Source organism: Hermetia illucens, chromosome 5, assembly GCF_905115235.1.
Source record: "Hermetia illucens chromosome 5, iHerIll2.2.curated.20191125, whole genome shotgun sequence".
Lineage (NCBI taxonomy): Eukaryota > Metazoa > Arthropoda > Insecta > Diptera > Stratiomyidae > Hermetia > Hermetia illucens.
The window spans coordinates 43,949,797-43,963,273 of NC_051853.1; the positions used below are offsets into that span (position 1 = coordinate 43,949,797).

A 13,477-nucleotide genomic window follows, 5' to 3' on the forward strand; every position below is an offset into this window, starting at 1 on the left:
GAACATGTATGCCAGTTTCGTAGAGATCCAATTTTCAGGGGTTGATAAACTCGTCGAAGGCAGTTTTGATGACCTTTTCATTCCTCAATTGATATTCCACCAAAATGTGATATGATTTTCTTTTTCAGATTTTCGATTAGACAGATTCTGAGAACGAAACTGTACTGTACTGACAAAGTAAGTAGGAAGATCATTTCCGAAAAGTGCTAACTGAGCCTTTTCGTTTAGTATCCTATGTCCGATCCTTGACCCAAATTGCACCATAATTTTGATGTGGCTCACTAATTATAGGCAGGTCGATATGTTTTTCGGGGATGGTTTACAATATTAAGTCATGAGTTGCCTGGCTGTGATTAAGGTGGATTTATATCGACCTTATTTGCGATTTCCGTGAACCGTTCTACTGTATTCGAAGCACCTGTGCTGCCTGCAAAATGCCAATGGTCCACATCCTCCCTCCGCTCCGCATCTTTTAAATTGCTTTGAGATGTTATCCGCACTGGTACATACCTCCTCGACGCAACTGAATTCAAAGCATCTAAAGCAAAGTTTAAGTGTCACTTGCTCCCTGAGACGACACATAACCCAGCTTATTCTTACTCTCCTTGCTGCCAGAAGTTTGATTACTGCCCAACTGATGACGGCGGTTTGTGTCCTACTGTAGGCTTTCCCAAATGTTTTTATCTCTGACTCTTGAAATCCTCTTTTTGGAATTCACTCCCTCACTGGAGGCTACGTTCGTTTCGCCAGCGTCCTCATCACTTGCTTTTTCGGAGTTGAGCCATTTTTTCTCTTAGTGACTAACTGACTTTTTGATTCGTTCTACCGTTCGCGCAGCATCGTTTCCAGTTTCTCCTCTCCCATGTTTTGAATGAGTGTCACTTGTGTTACCTGGCTCACTTTTTCACCTGATTCTTTCGCTCCTCTTTCATACTGGGCCTTGCAGTGTGCAAACCCTCTCCTCATCGTTGTTATATTCTGATTAATATTCGTGCTTTCCTTGATAAATTCACAGAGCTCCAAGATTTTGCCAACCAATACGAGAAAACCCGCTATCTATTTGGGTACTGCATCTTATTTCGCTCGAGTAGTAAGGTGTCATAATTTCATTCTTTCTGTGTCCTCCCGCTGCATTCTCCTCACATGGTGCACCACGAATCGATAAAATATATAGTTTTCTCTGGAGGAGTCTGCCGATGGAATCAGGTCTAATATCTTGTCTCACTTGTAACATTTGATGTCACAGTACCTATGATTCCCACTACTGAAGGGCTGCAGTCACTGGATGTCGATGGCCAGGAGCCGTTTTACCGTTTTGTCGATCTATTTCACACTTTGTTTGCAGTTGTAGTGTGCCACCGTTACGACCCGTTTATCATGCACTGTGCACCCGTTTACACAATTCACTTGGAATATAAATTTTGACCTTCCCTAACTTTGTTAGTAATAGTTGCATTGCTTTCAGAATCGTCTTATATTACCACTTATATTGATGCCGAATTTCATACTTCTAGCATAAACTTAAGGGAGGTTTTCGGGTACATTTATAAAATATAGTTATATGCTATTATTAACTTTATTGGAGCAGATATCGTAATAGGATGTATTTTGAAGTCTAGATTTTGTAGAAATGTATTGCTGTAATTTTTTCAGATTCTTCTGTGGGATAGGTTCTGAGAATGAGTCTTGTTCCACTTTTTGAGCGACACATTTTGAATTCTAACTTCCCGGTGTTTCACTCAATATAAGAAAAATTTTTCGAAAAGTACTAATTGAGTTTTTTCGTTTGATATCCTACATGACCATATTCTGTGAAAAAAAATGTCTCCCCTCTTTTGCATATCTCGTTGCACGTGTAGCGGTTCACAAACCACATAATCTCACCAAATTTCATGACGATAGCTCCAGCCGTTTCGTCGTAAATCTCGTGTTGCAGACGGACAGACAGACATTGCATCGATTTTACTAAGGTCTTGTTCCACACAAAACCTTAAAAACAAGACGTTAGGTGCTCCAAAATACTTTTTAAAAGACATTTTGCTCGGGTAGTTTTCTGTGTGTGTTCAGACATAAAGTGCCCTTTGTGCATAACGTAAATTTTATAGTGGATTACCCGCACAATATCGAGAACTTTTGCGTAATGTTGTTCTTATCCATGGTCTGAATCAGACGAGAGTCCCAGAACATCTAAGATAGCCGTGGGAGAATTAGATATTTTTAGTAATCAGATTATTTTCTTTTTGGTTGGCATTCCTATATATGTATGTATGTATATCGAATTGCTTTCGCTCCTATTCCCTCTGGCTCCCAGTAGGACTCTTTATAAAAAGACATCGCCCTACATTAAGGTCCGGAGGTGCAAGAGGAAACTCCATAGGCCGCGTTTCACTTCCTTCGGCTCAAAGATAAATTTCAAATGATGATGGTATTCGTCATTAATCGCGGCATCTGGGTTTATGAGATGTTCGGTTCCACAAACGACATCGAGCCATTTGTAAGGAGCTCACGGTTTTCCATCGCGACATCGGTTCTTACCCTAGATTAAAACATTTTAGCGATACAAATTCAGATGTATCAACCACAAGTGAATTTTCGACTTGTAGTGTAGTGTAGGTATGACCGTATGATGCAGGTAACGTTGAGCACGTGTTTGCCTCGGGGAATCGATAGGACATGTGGTTTAGCACTATTATGACCCAAAAAAATAAATCTACGTTCGAGTGTTGTTTAGGATAGTGAGGGATCCTAAGTCCACATCCACTTGATGTTGGACCGGACCAAGTGGACAGCAGCTTACTCTCACGTTTTTTGGTCCACGGATTCCCCGTTTGAGGCATGGTACCCAAGCATTTAAAAATGTGAACTAACGGTTTCGTCCAGGGCAGAGGCAACTCATAAGACGCTGCCTCACCTCTGCCCTGGGAGCAGCGTGACTGTAAGTGGCAACAGGTGGAAAACGCTCCTTTATATGTTCGCAAAAACAGGCCAAGGGTGCGAATTATATCCAAAAAACGTGAGAGTAAGTTGCTCTCCATTTGGTCCCGTCTAACATCAAGTGAATGTGAACTTAGGATCCCTCACTATCCTAAACAATAATTTAGCTTTAGCCTAGCTTAGGCTCAAACTATTGGCGGTTTCACTTGGCGTGTTTTTGCGAATATATAACGGAGCGTTTTCCACCTGTTGCCGCTTACAGTCACGCTGCTCCCAGCGCAGGGGTGAGGCGGCGTCTGATGAGTTGTCTCTGACCTGGACGAAACCGTTAGTCCACATTTTTACGTTCGAGTGGTTTGAAGAGGTCGTTACATGTGACCTAGTGAAGTAGTTTAATTGCTTGTTTTATACAAAACCCTAAAAACATCAGTAAAAATGGGAAAACCAGGAAGTAAGCATGAATTCATTTAAAAATTAAACTGTTGAATTGTGTATTAGACTTCCGTTCCCTTCATTTCCCGAGAATTCCATAGCATCATGTCACTTCGTGATAGTTTTAGAAGAAAGAAAGATGCAATAATATAAGAACCCTATATTATTCTCAGGTATTCTATATAGTCACCCTTACGACATTAATTCTTCCAAAGTTCCCCCGCTTCTTGAATTGTAATTATGCGTGCAATATAATTCATATGTATGCAAGTCTCGTAGGAAGCGTTACGCAACTTTAGCTTGAAACCTCAAGTTCGGCGCCCAAAATCCTTCAAACGCTACACTTAAAACACACTATACTTCCATATTTACAGCCCCTGTTATGTTTAATATTCTATAACAATTGAGAGCAGAATCATAGAAGGGAACGCAGCATCATGTCGAAAAGCTGTGACAGTCATGAATTCTAGGGAATAGCTTCACAATGTGAGCAGATGGAGCTTTAGGGACCAGTTATTAGGGTAATCCCCGAAGTTTTATCTCAAACGCAATTTCCCATAATGGAAACTTTTCATAAATTGTTTATTTCTACTTAGCAAATGTGGATATACTAGATTTTTGACGAGGATTATGAGCAAGTGCAAGTCCAATGAATTTATGTTGGCATGCACCTGCACAGACAATAATTCGTACTAACTTCATTGAATATACAAATGTTCGCAAAACTCATCACGCGTTAAACGAACTTTGAAGAATATCTAATATCTAATAGTACAGCTGTAAGCTTTCCTAGCCAAATAAGTGGGATCGGTGTGCGAAAAATTATACGAGGGCAGCTTTAAATTGCCCGTTTATTATCTAAAGTTTACTCATTTTAGCGTTCTGATAGCTTTACCGATAGAACAAAGATTAGATTTCGGAAAGATTTCGCTTAGATAAACTATTTTTACAATGGCTACGTGTCGAATACTAATGAGTAATTAAAACATGTTTACAGCGAAAAATGAGAGGGGCTCTGTTGACTCAACGACTGCAGAATCGCAAGAAGTTGAAATTAATAGTGGAAAATCAATACAAGTAAAAAGAAATGTTTTAATCACTGGTGAAGCGGTCGATGCATCTATTATGTTCTGAAAGAATGGAACTGCGAGGAAAATCATACTATATGTTTGTACAATGTGTGAATAACAGTTATTGCAAGGCGGAGTGAAGAATTGAAATTGCGCTATATCTGAAAGTTCAATAAGAGTATATACGTACCACAAAAAAATACTGATAATACTGCGGATGTTTTTCTTTTTATATATATAGTGGGAGAGAGATATATAGAGCAAATGAATATGCTCTAAAATATTAATTCAGTCCCCTGTTATCCGGAATCCACTCTGTATTTTAATTCAACCAAATCGTAATATTTCTTTAGGCCCAGAGTATAAACCAAAAAATACTAACAGAACTTTTTATGACTAAAAAGTGAATATAGCCCGTTCTTGAAGGGATTCATATTCATATGGATTAACAACACACTTTTGAATAATCGTAACTCTTATTTAAAGTAGGAAGCGCATGTACAACGCAATTAAGCATGTTTTCAGAGCCTCACAAGTTTTCTGTTCTACAACAACCCTTGCATATTTTTGAGCCACGTCGGCTCACACATATTGGATCATATGAAAAGTTTCCGCGAATTTTTGTCATTATGTGTTACCCAGGCCCATACATCCGACAACACCAATCCAATTGCGTTAAGTTGACATTGGAAAGATAACATTTCAGGCTACATTTATAGTCCAGGCAGTTCCGCCCTCACTGTGGTCAGACCTATTTGCTGTCCTCTAAGCCTTTCGGACACAGCCAACAGGGGGGCAATAATGCATATACTACCGACTTTGTACTTAGAGCGTTATGGCTCCAAGTATTGCCCACTGAAGCTGGTAGTGTTCAGTTTTGCGGTAGTACATCAAATTTAACAAACATTTAGAAGAAATTTTATTAAAACTCAATCACATGCTTTAAATAAATAACGTTACCCAAAAACTTTCTAAAAACTAACGGCCTAGCAATTAGTCCAGTTCGGGTCTTTTCAGGCCTTGGGACAAACCAAAATCACACACAAAACTAAAAAGAATATATAACATAACCACAAACATTTGAAAAAGGTATTTGTGTTTGAGCTTGTAACACGTGTCCTGCCTGTTCGAACAGGCTCCGACACAACTGTGCTTGCAAGAGTTGTCACAAAACGTATAGTAACATACGTGAGTTATCTAACCACAAGGAGTCTAGCAACACAGGGTCCAATATCCAAAAACCGAATGACAGCTGGCATACATAGGCCGAATTCTCGCCCCCACGTACGACCTTTGTGGGTCGAACCAGAGAAGTTAGCTTTCTCTGTTAGTTTGTCGGGGCAACTAAAATCTACAACACCAACGACAGTTCCGCAATTCGTTGCTTGTGCAAAAAGTTATATGTATTGATTTAACAAGTCGGGAAACCGGCAGCTTGACGCTTCAGGTATAAAAAGTTTTGTGTTTCTCTATGTGAGGAGCGTAACGCAGTTCTCTATTGGCTAATAGCATTGACTAGAGATATTTAAATCGTACAGTTTTGTCAATGGCAGTAACCTGCTCAGAACAGAGTGATTTGAGTATTACGAGTCAATGCTATCAGCCAATGGAGAGCTGCGTATGAAATTGCTTTACGCATTAACGCAACCTGGATGAAGTGGCATTTCACAACTGGTGTTCTTTGTGATTCACGTATCAGCCAACGTCTCAAATCTAAATTGCGGTAACGCAATGTCGTCCATCTGCCGCTCTCTATAGTTCTGAGTATTGGCCAGCTATAAAAGACAATGAACTGCGTCTTGCGGTAATGGAGACGAAGAGGTTGCATTGGACTAGTGGCGCGACACGTTTTGATCACGTCCGAAATGAGGATATCCGCGATCGATATGGGGTTGCACCGATCGTAGAAAAATTGCGAGTGAGGCGTTTTCGATGGTATGGTCACGTAATTCGCGTTAACGAGAATGCACTTGCCAATATTGGTCTCAACATCGAAGTCAATTGTAAGCGACCAAAAGGCCGGCCAATACAACGGTGGCGTGATACGTTGGATGGGGATTTAAAAGCTTTGCGATTACATCCAAAGCCAGCATTTGATAAAATAAAATGGCGAAACCGATCACGACGAACCGACCCCGCTTGTGAAAGGGGCAAAAGCTAAAGAAAAGGAAGAAGATGTGAGGAGCGATGAGTGCATAACCGTGTCACATAGTTAAAAATTCGATTGACCTCTATTTTTTAGAAAGCGAGTTAAATAAATCATTTGATGAAAAGTACTGTATTGATAATAGTCAACCTCACACGGCCCAAATTCGGAGTTTAATATTATTAGCAAATGTGAAGAACTTAACCAACCACAGATACAAACAACAACTTTGACCTATTATAACTTTGTTAATGATGGTGTGATTTCCACCAAACTTGATAGGATCAAGCTCTATGTTACAGCCTACATTATGGTGCTAGGATGAACTTGAGGGAGGTTCTTTAGCCAATTACTGAAAGTTATAGTAATATACTATTATTAACTTTATTTGAACGGATATCGGTATGTAAGGTATGTCGGAGCCTAGGCACCATATAGTAGCAGCCTCTTGATTTTTTTCAAATTTTTCGGTTGGGCAGTTTCTGAGAATGGCCCCGTTAAATAAATGATCAATTTCGACCCCGCGAACTCCCCGCCTTTCCAACAAATATCAAAAATAAGACCAGCTGCGGAAAGCACTAACCGAGACCTTTCATTTGAAACCCCACATAACTATATTTGGTGACCTTTTACATGTATGGGGACCTCCCCGAGAAAAGTGCGCGTAACTGACAAACAGACAGTAAACCGATTTTAATAAGGTTTTGTTTTACACAAAACCTTAAAGAGGGCTGGTGAGAAGTAGATTCTTCAAGAATGGAATTTTAATATTTCAATCGAATGTCAATTATTCTCGTTAATTATGACGTCAGCAAATTATTTGCATGGGTTTAGAAGCAGTGAATCCGCGCGAAATCGCTAAGTCTGAATTGTTATAACGGTGACGTTAATGGACAGATTTCCATGAAATTTGGCATGTGTATGCGAAAATGAGCCCTGTCTCACTTTAGGTACGTACATTTTAAATCCTTACTCACGCACTTTGCAATTCACGCCAAAAGTAATGTCAGTTGCGGAAAGTTCTAATCGAGACCTTTCATTTGATACCCTACGACTATATCCGGTTTTTAAATCCCCCCCCCCCCCCCCCCTTGCATGTATGGGGAACCCCCCTTTAAACTACTACCTAAATTTATGTCACTCGCTGTATGCATTTCAGAGTTCCCATCTGCCCACCAAATTTCGTTTGGATCGGTTTAGCCGTTTTGGAGAAAAGTGCATGTGACAGACAGACCGAACCGATTTTAATAAGGTTTTGTTTTACATGAAACCTTAAAATAGAAATATGCTATGTGAGGTTTTTTACTATAGAAGGGACGTCGCATTCAGAGGAATTAATGAAGGGTACGATGATACAGTAATTTGAACGAATCCTGGTTACAGAAGCGGATTGGCGCAAACAAGATTATGTTGAGTGTTTACAAAACTGCTATAACGTGGCGAAGTGATCAATTCGGTCTACTGTGCCCAACTCGCTTCAACGAAGTAATCAAGAAACAGCGACCAGAATTGGCATAACATAAAAGGAATTATCTTCCATCATGACAATGCCAGGCCACACACATCCTTGATGACTAGGAACAAATTGACGACACCTCGCACCGTCCGATTTCCATTTATTTCGGACTCTGAAAAACTCTCCTCATCATCATCATCAGCGGCGCAACAACCGATATCCGATCTAGGCCTGCCTTAGTAAAGAACTCCAGACACCTCGGTTTTGAGTCGAAGTCCACCAATTCGATATCCCTAAAAGCTGTCTGGCATCCTGACCTACGCCAGCGCTCCATCTCAGGTAGGGCACGTCTTCTTTTTCTACCATAGATATTACCCTTATAAACTTTCCGGGCTGGATCATCTGGATTAGGTGAAATAACTTAAATAAAGGGAAAATATAAAGGATCCGCAAAATGTTTACCCCAGCACAATTTTGTCTCCGCGGTTAGTAGACTATTTCCCTTCAAGATTCGGCGCTCTATGATTTCTTTAACGTTTTCGGCTCCGGGAATTATAAAAATATCGTTGGCGCAACAACCCATAATGGATCAGGGTCTTGCTCGGGATTATTACCCCAATTTGACTCAGGTACTCATTCACAGCTGAGTCGGCTGGTATCCGACATTCAGTTAACAAATTCCTCTGCCACCAGTGAGATTTGAACCCCGACCTTCCGCTACGGTAGGCCAGCGGTCAAAATACTCGAGCCACTATCTCCTTGACTCCTTGAATTAGGTCAATATATTTACTGTTCTCAATAAAATGGACGATATTTTAGGGTAGGTATCGATTAAGGTGCATAGAACCAAAGCATATATTATAGACTCACAGCTTTGAGTAGTGCTGCTCCAAGTAGATCGATATGTCTAATAAACTGATCGATATTTGAGACCCGAGGCCAATTAAGGTGCGTGGAACCAAAGACTTTTCAGATTGATCTGCAGCTTACGGAAATTGAGCAAAATGTAATGATTCTTACTGCATTCGAGGGAGCACACCATACTACCACATCTTTCCGTTTCGCTAGGTTGTAGGCAATTGTTACACATCTTTTTTTGCTCGGTAAATCACCACCTTTCCTCCATGGAAAACTTTTTGAAGTTGACACAAACAGATAAAGCAGTAGTATTTGCTAATATAGTAATTTTTGAGAGGCTAATTGTCAAACGCAACTTGTCGACCGAAGGTAACATTCTACCAAGCTTTCTTCAAAAGATTTTTCAAAATAACGAACTGTCTTGCTGCGAATGAAAATTCGAACTACCATGGGATCGCATTGGGATGTCTCGAACCTTAGGTTACTCAATCCGGTTAGGTTATTACGTAATGTGCTACACGCGTTGATTATGACACTGGCAGACTTGTAATCCACCTTTATAAAGACAATTATCTGGTCTAAGTACTCGTTCGCAGCTTCACGACTATTGCAAATGCACCCCTCCAGTATAAGTAGCACAGACTCATAATTTCATCCGTTCATTTATTTAAATTGTTGGCCTGCTCGCTCTCAATCAGGGTTCTTATTGCTTCGATTTTGCTTCTAAGATTTCCTGTACAGCAAAGTACGCATTGTCCGATGTCAGCAAGCGTAGTGGCTTTCGAGTATTTGCCAAATTGACCAACAACTCTTCGAATTACTGCAGCTTTTTCGCCAGTCACTCCGGAGAGTTTCGAGCATATGCATACTTTTTGTAATTTTTCTTCAAGGCTTCAATGTCCTTGATGTCTCTCACATATAATTCTTTAGAAACTTGTATTTTGAAGTTCTTAGTTAGGACATACGAATATAAAGTAAAACTGGCTCGACGACCATTTGAATGATAATTTTCCGTTTGACCTTTTCAGTCAGAGAAGATGTTTGCGAAAGGGAGGGGGTTGTTAACAGAATAATACTGAAATGACATATGATGAATGTGATATGATGGTGTAAAACCTCTGTTAAAAGAATTTAACAAATGGGACATAAATGGATTTTGTTGTAAAACAAAACCTTATTAAAATCGGTTTGCTGTCTGCCTGTCTGTCACACGCACTTTTCTCGGAAAAGGTTATAGATATTGACATCAAATTTGGGGTAGAGGTGGACACTGTGAATGCTCACACATACAGTGAGTTACATCATTCTACGTCAAATTTAAAGGGGATACATGCAAGGGGGAGGAGGTGTACATTTTTTTCAACAAATATGGTCATATGAGGTATCAAATGAAAGGTCTCGTTTAGTACTTTCCGAAGTGGAAGTTCAAATAAAATTAATAATAGCATATAACTATAATTTTTAGTAATTGACTGCAAACCCCCCTCAAGTTCATCCTAGAATGCAGTAATGTAGGCTATAATATAGAGAATCATCCTACCAGTTTAGTGGAAATTATTAGCCCTATTATTAACAAAGTTATAATAATTGTCGTTTCTGTGCAAATTCAAGGCTTTGAATGTCACTATCACGTAAATGTGGACATTCTCACATATTATATGCATATATTACGTGTTAGGTACTAATGGGACAAATATCCACTCAGATGTTTTTATAAAAGAAATACAAATAGCCTTTAATACCTGAAACGTCCAGCTTCGGGTTTCCGACTTGCTAAAATATTTACCCTAGCCAAAGTGACAGCTATATTACTACAACTCCTCATAAGGACCTCAACATTTGAGCCACTTTACTTTTCAATTTATACTTTTATTGATATACAAATATTTTATCTCTTAGCACTTGCAATCAGTATAGGCTAATTCTATTCTGTTTCGCCTTTGATCAGATTACTATTTCATGATGGTCACGTTCGGGCTGACTACTCTTTATATAGTTAGAATATCGTAAAAATTTGATGAAGTTTCTGCATCTTTGGATGCAAATATACACGGATCACCCACTTTTGCAGCATAGATTGTGTTTCTTAATGACAATGTACGAGTATATACTTTGGAGATTATTTACAATGTGCCATTCATTAGTTATTCGGGACGAAGGTTCTTCCCAATCAACCTTATTGATTTTCTTTATCGACCTTTTTTTTGCTTTTAGTCATATTTGATTGAAGCCTATTTTCTATTCACTCATTGTTTGTCACGCACAGTTCACTTGAAAATGCGTAAACTTTTCGTTACAAAATTCGGTGGAGATTACGAAGGTGACTCTGAAGTGGGAGTCCCCAATCTATATGGAAAGAAGAGCAAAATTGCTCTGTCCATCTTAATGTTCATTGGACACCCTTTTTGCATTACAAAGTGTTCAATCCAAAAGTGGTTGTTCACTTTCAGTGTATACCATTAATTTTTAATTGTTTTCCCAAACAAGAACATTCAGAAACGCTTTGTAGTAGATGTATACCAAACCCTTCGGCGAATATGCTAAAATAAGCCCGAAATCCTTGTATACTACACCGCAACGACTAGACATCGAACTTCAACAACGTCATCCCAAACAAATTTGTGATAACACGTTACCCTGATAACATGTGTACTGAAAATTCCCCGGATGAACAGTTCATCAATAAATGTGCGATTCACTAAGTCATTAGGGATTTGTAATATCAATTTGAAAGTTTGCAGTATTTTATAAAATATGTCTCGTCGGACTTTCAATGCTAGAGTACAGCAAAGTACTGAGGCAGCAGTTTTTCACCGTTTTAAAAACAAAACATTCCACACAGAGTGCACATAAAACCATGAAATATGCATCACAATAACATCAATTAGAGACGAGATTATGCCTCTAAAACGCTCCATAAATTACATTGAACATCTTGCTAACAATGCAAATCAGGTGAATGCGACCAACATAAAGATACTTCACTCGAGAGGTGCTGACTATGTACAACCTAACATACGTATACTAGACGGGAGCCTGCAGACGCATTAAATTCATCCATTTTGCATGAACGGCGAGGATTCTTAGTCTTATCAGTGCTATCATAACTTCAAAACAAAAATCTTCTGCAAAGCTAATGGAGACGTTACTTAATTTACACACTTTCCTCGAACCACTTAGAGCAGCAAAGAGAACGTTTCAAAACACCTGATATTTCGTCAACCGTGGCAGTAACGCCGTGAATATTTGAAACGCGTAGAAAGATCTATTATCTGAAACTGATTTTCTGTCTGAATTACCGAAGCTTTCATGAAAACGGCGAACTTTTGAAACTTATTTCTAGTGTACTATCTCGTCCATGATACAGCGTTCCCATATGGTAGCATGACGTGACTTCATCAACATTCGCAGACTCGTGTATATGGTTCAAGCTGTTTAAAGGAATGTTTTCTAGCTGGAGAACAACACCCCAAGAGCTTAATACGAAAAGTGGCAATATAAAGACGGTTGGAAGCATACGGAACAAAAAAGTATTACTCCGCTTTGTTGCTGGTTTCTGCTCAGTCGTTCGGGGTCGAGAATCTGGGCTAGGAAATTAGGGTAAATTTGAACGAAGATTGCACTAACAATATCTATCTTTTTATCGACTTCAAATATTTGCGCAAAATTTATCTACGTGAATCCTGTTTACTGCTAACTGAAAAACGCTCCTTTTATTATGGGATTCCGAAGAGAATATATTCTTTCTAGTCGAGTTTGGGATCATATAGGTACAGTCCATGAAGTGAAGATAAAGACATCTGTAATATTCCTAATTTTCAGAATTGTTAGGGGCCTTTTTTATTTATATGCATATAATACGAACTCCAATCGCTATTCTAGCCTTGTCTGAAATATACGCTTCAAGGAACAGACGGAAGAGTAGCTGATTTGTTGATGAAACTAACTTTTATGAATCAGATAATTTCCAATTGCTCCATTTTTTTTTTTTAATTTGAACAACCTTCCTGCTCCTCTTGTCTCCCCGTAAATCTCACACTCAAAAGCTGCCGAAGCAGCAGGGAACCTCACAGGCCGCACCTCATTGCTATCTGAGGTAGTATGAGATGCGTTTTCCTTCCTCAATCGTGACTCTCGAGTCACGAGCTACACGCAAGATCAAGCCGGAATTTTTTCGCTTTCAAGTTTAGTTTCGTAGATGCTTTTCGGATAATTTCGCCGATCTTCCCTAAGCTATTATTTCAGATTTTGGTTTGATCTAAACGCACCATGTATAAGGCACGTAAAATTTTGTGCACATCGTGAATCAAGTCTCTATCCAAAAGAAAAGCCTGTTCAGCGAGCATATGACGACAGGACATTTCAATGGAACTGTACTTAAGCCTTGACGGATCTGCACAATGAACTTTCGTCACTTTTCTGCTTTTGAGATAGGTCTTCCCTCGTGGTTGACCATAGTCAACCCGGATAGTCATTTTCGTCATCTATTATATCAACGGGGATTAGGGGGCTTAGAAAAACTTTTACTAAAACAGGAAAGGAAGGAAACTGAAATATTTGTTCATATTCATAACCTCAAGG

General features: G+C 39.3%; 1 protein-coding gene across 6 annotated transcripts in view; it reads right to left on the bottom strand.

The window, feature by feature from the left end:
- LOC119658250 overlaps positions 1-13,477 on the bottom strand; it is a 54,655-nt gene that overhangs the window by 18,713 nt on the left and 22,465 nt on the right. Inside the window, exon 1 of one of the 6 annotated variants that reach the window (XM_038065534.1) lies at positions 12,063-12,156. The exons of the other annotated variants lie outside the window; for them this stretch is intronic. The gene's annotated coding sequence lies outside the window, so the exon portion shown is untranslated. Of the gene's footprint in view, positions 1-12,062; positions 12,157-13,477 lie in introns of those variants that run through there. 6 annotated transcript variants of the gene reach the window in all.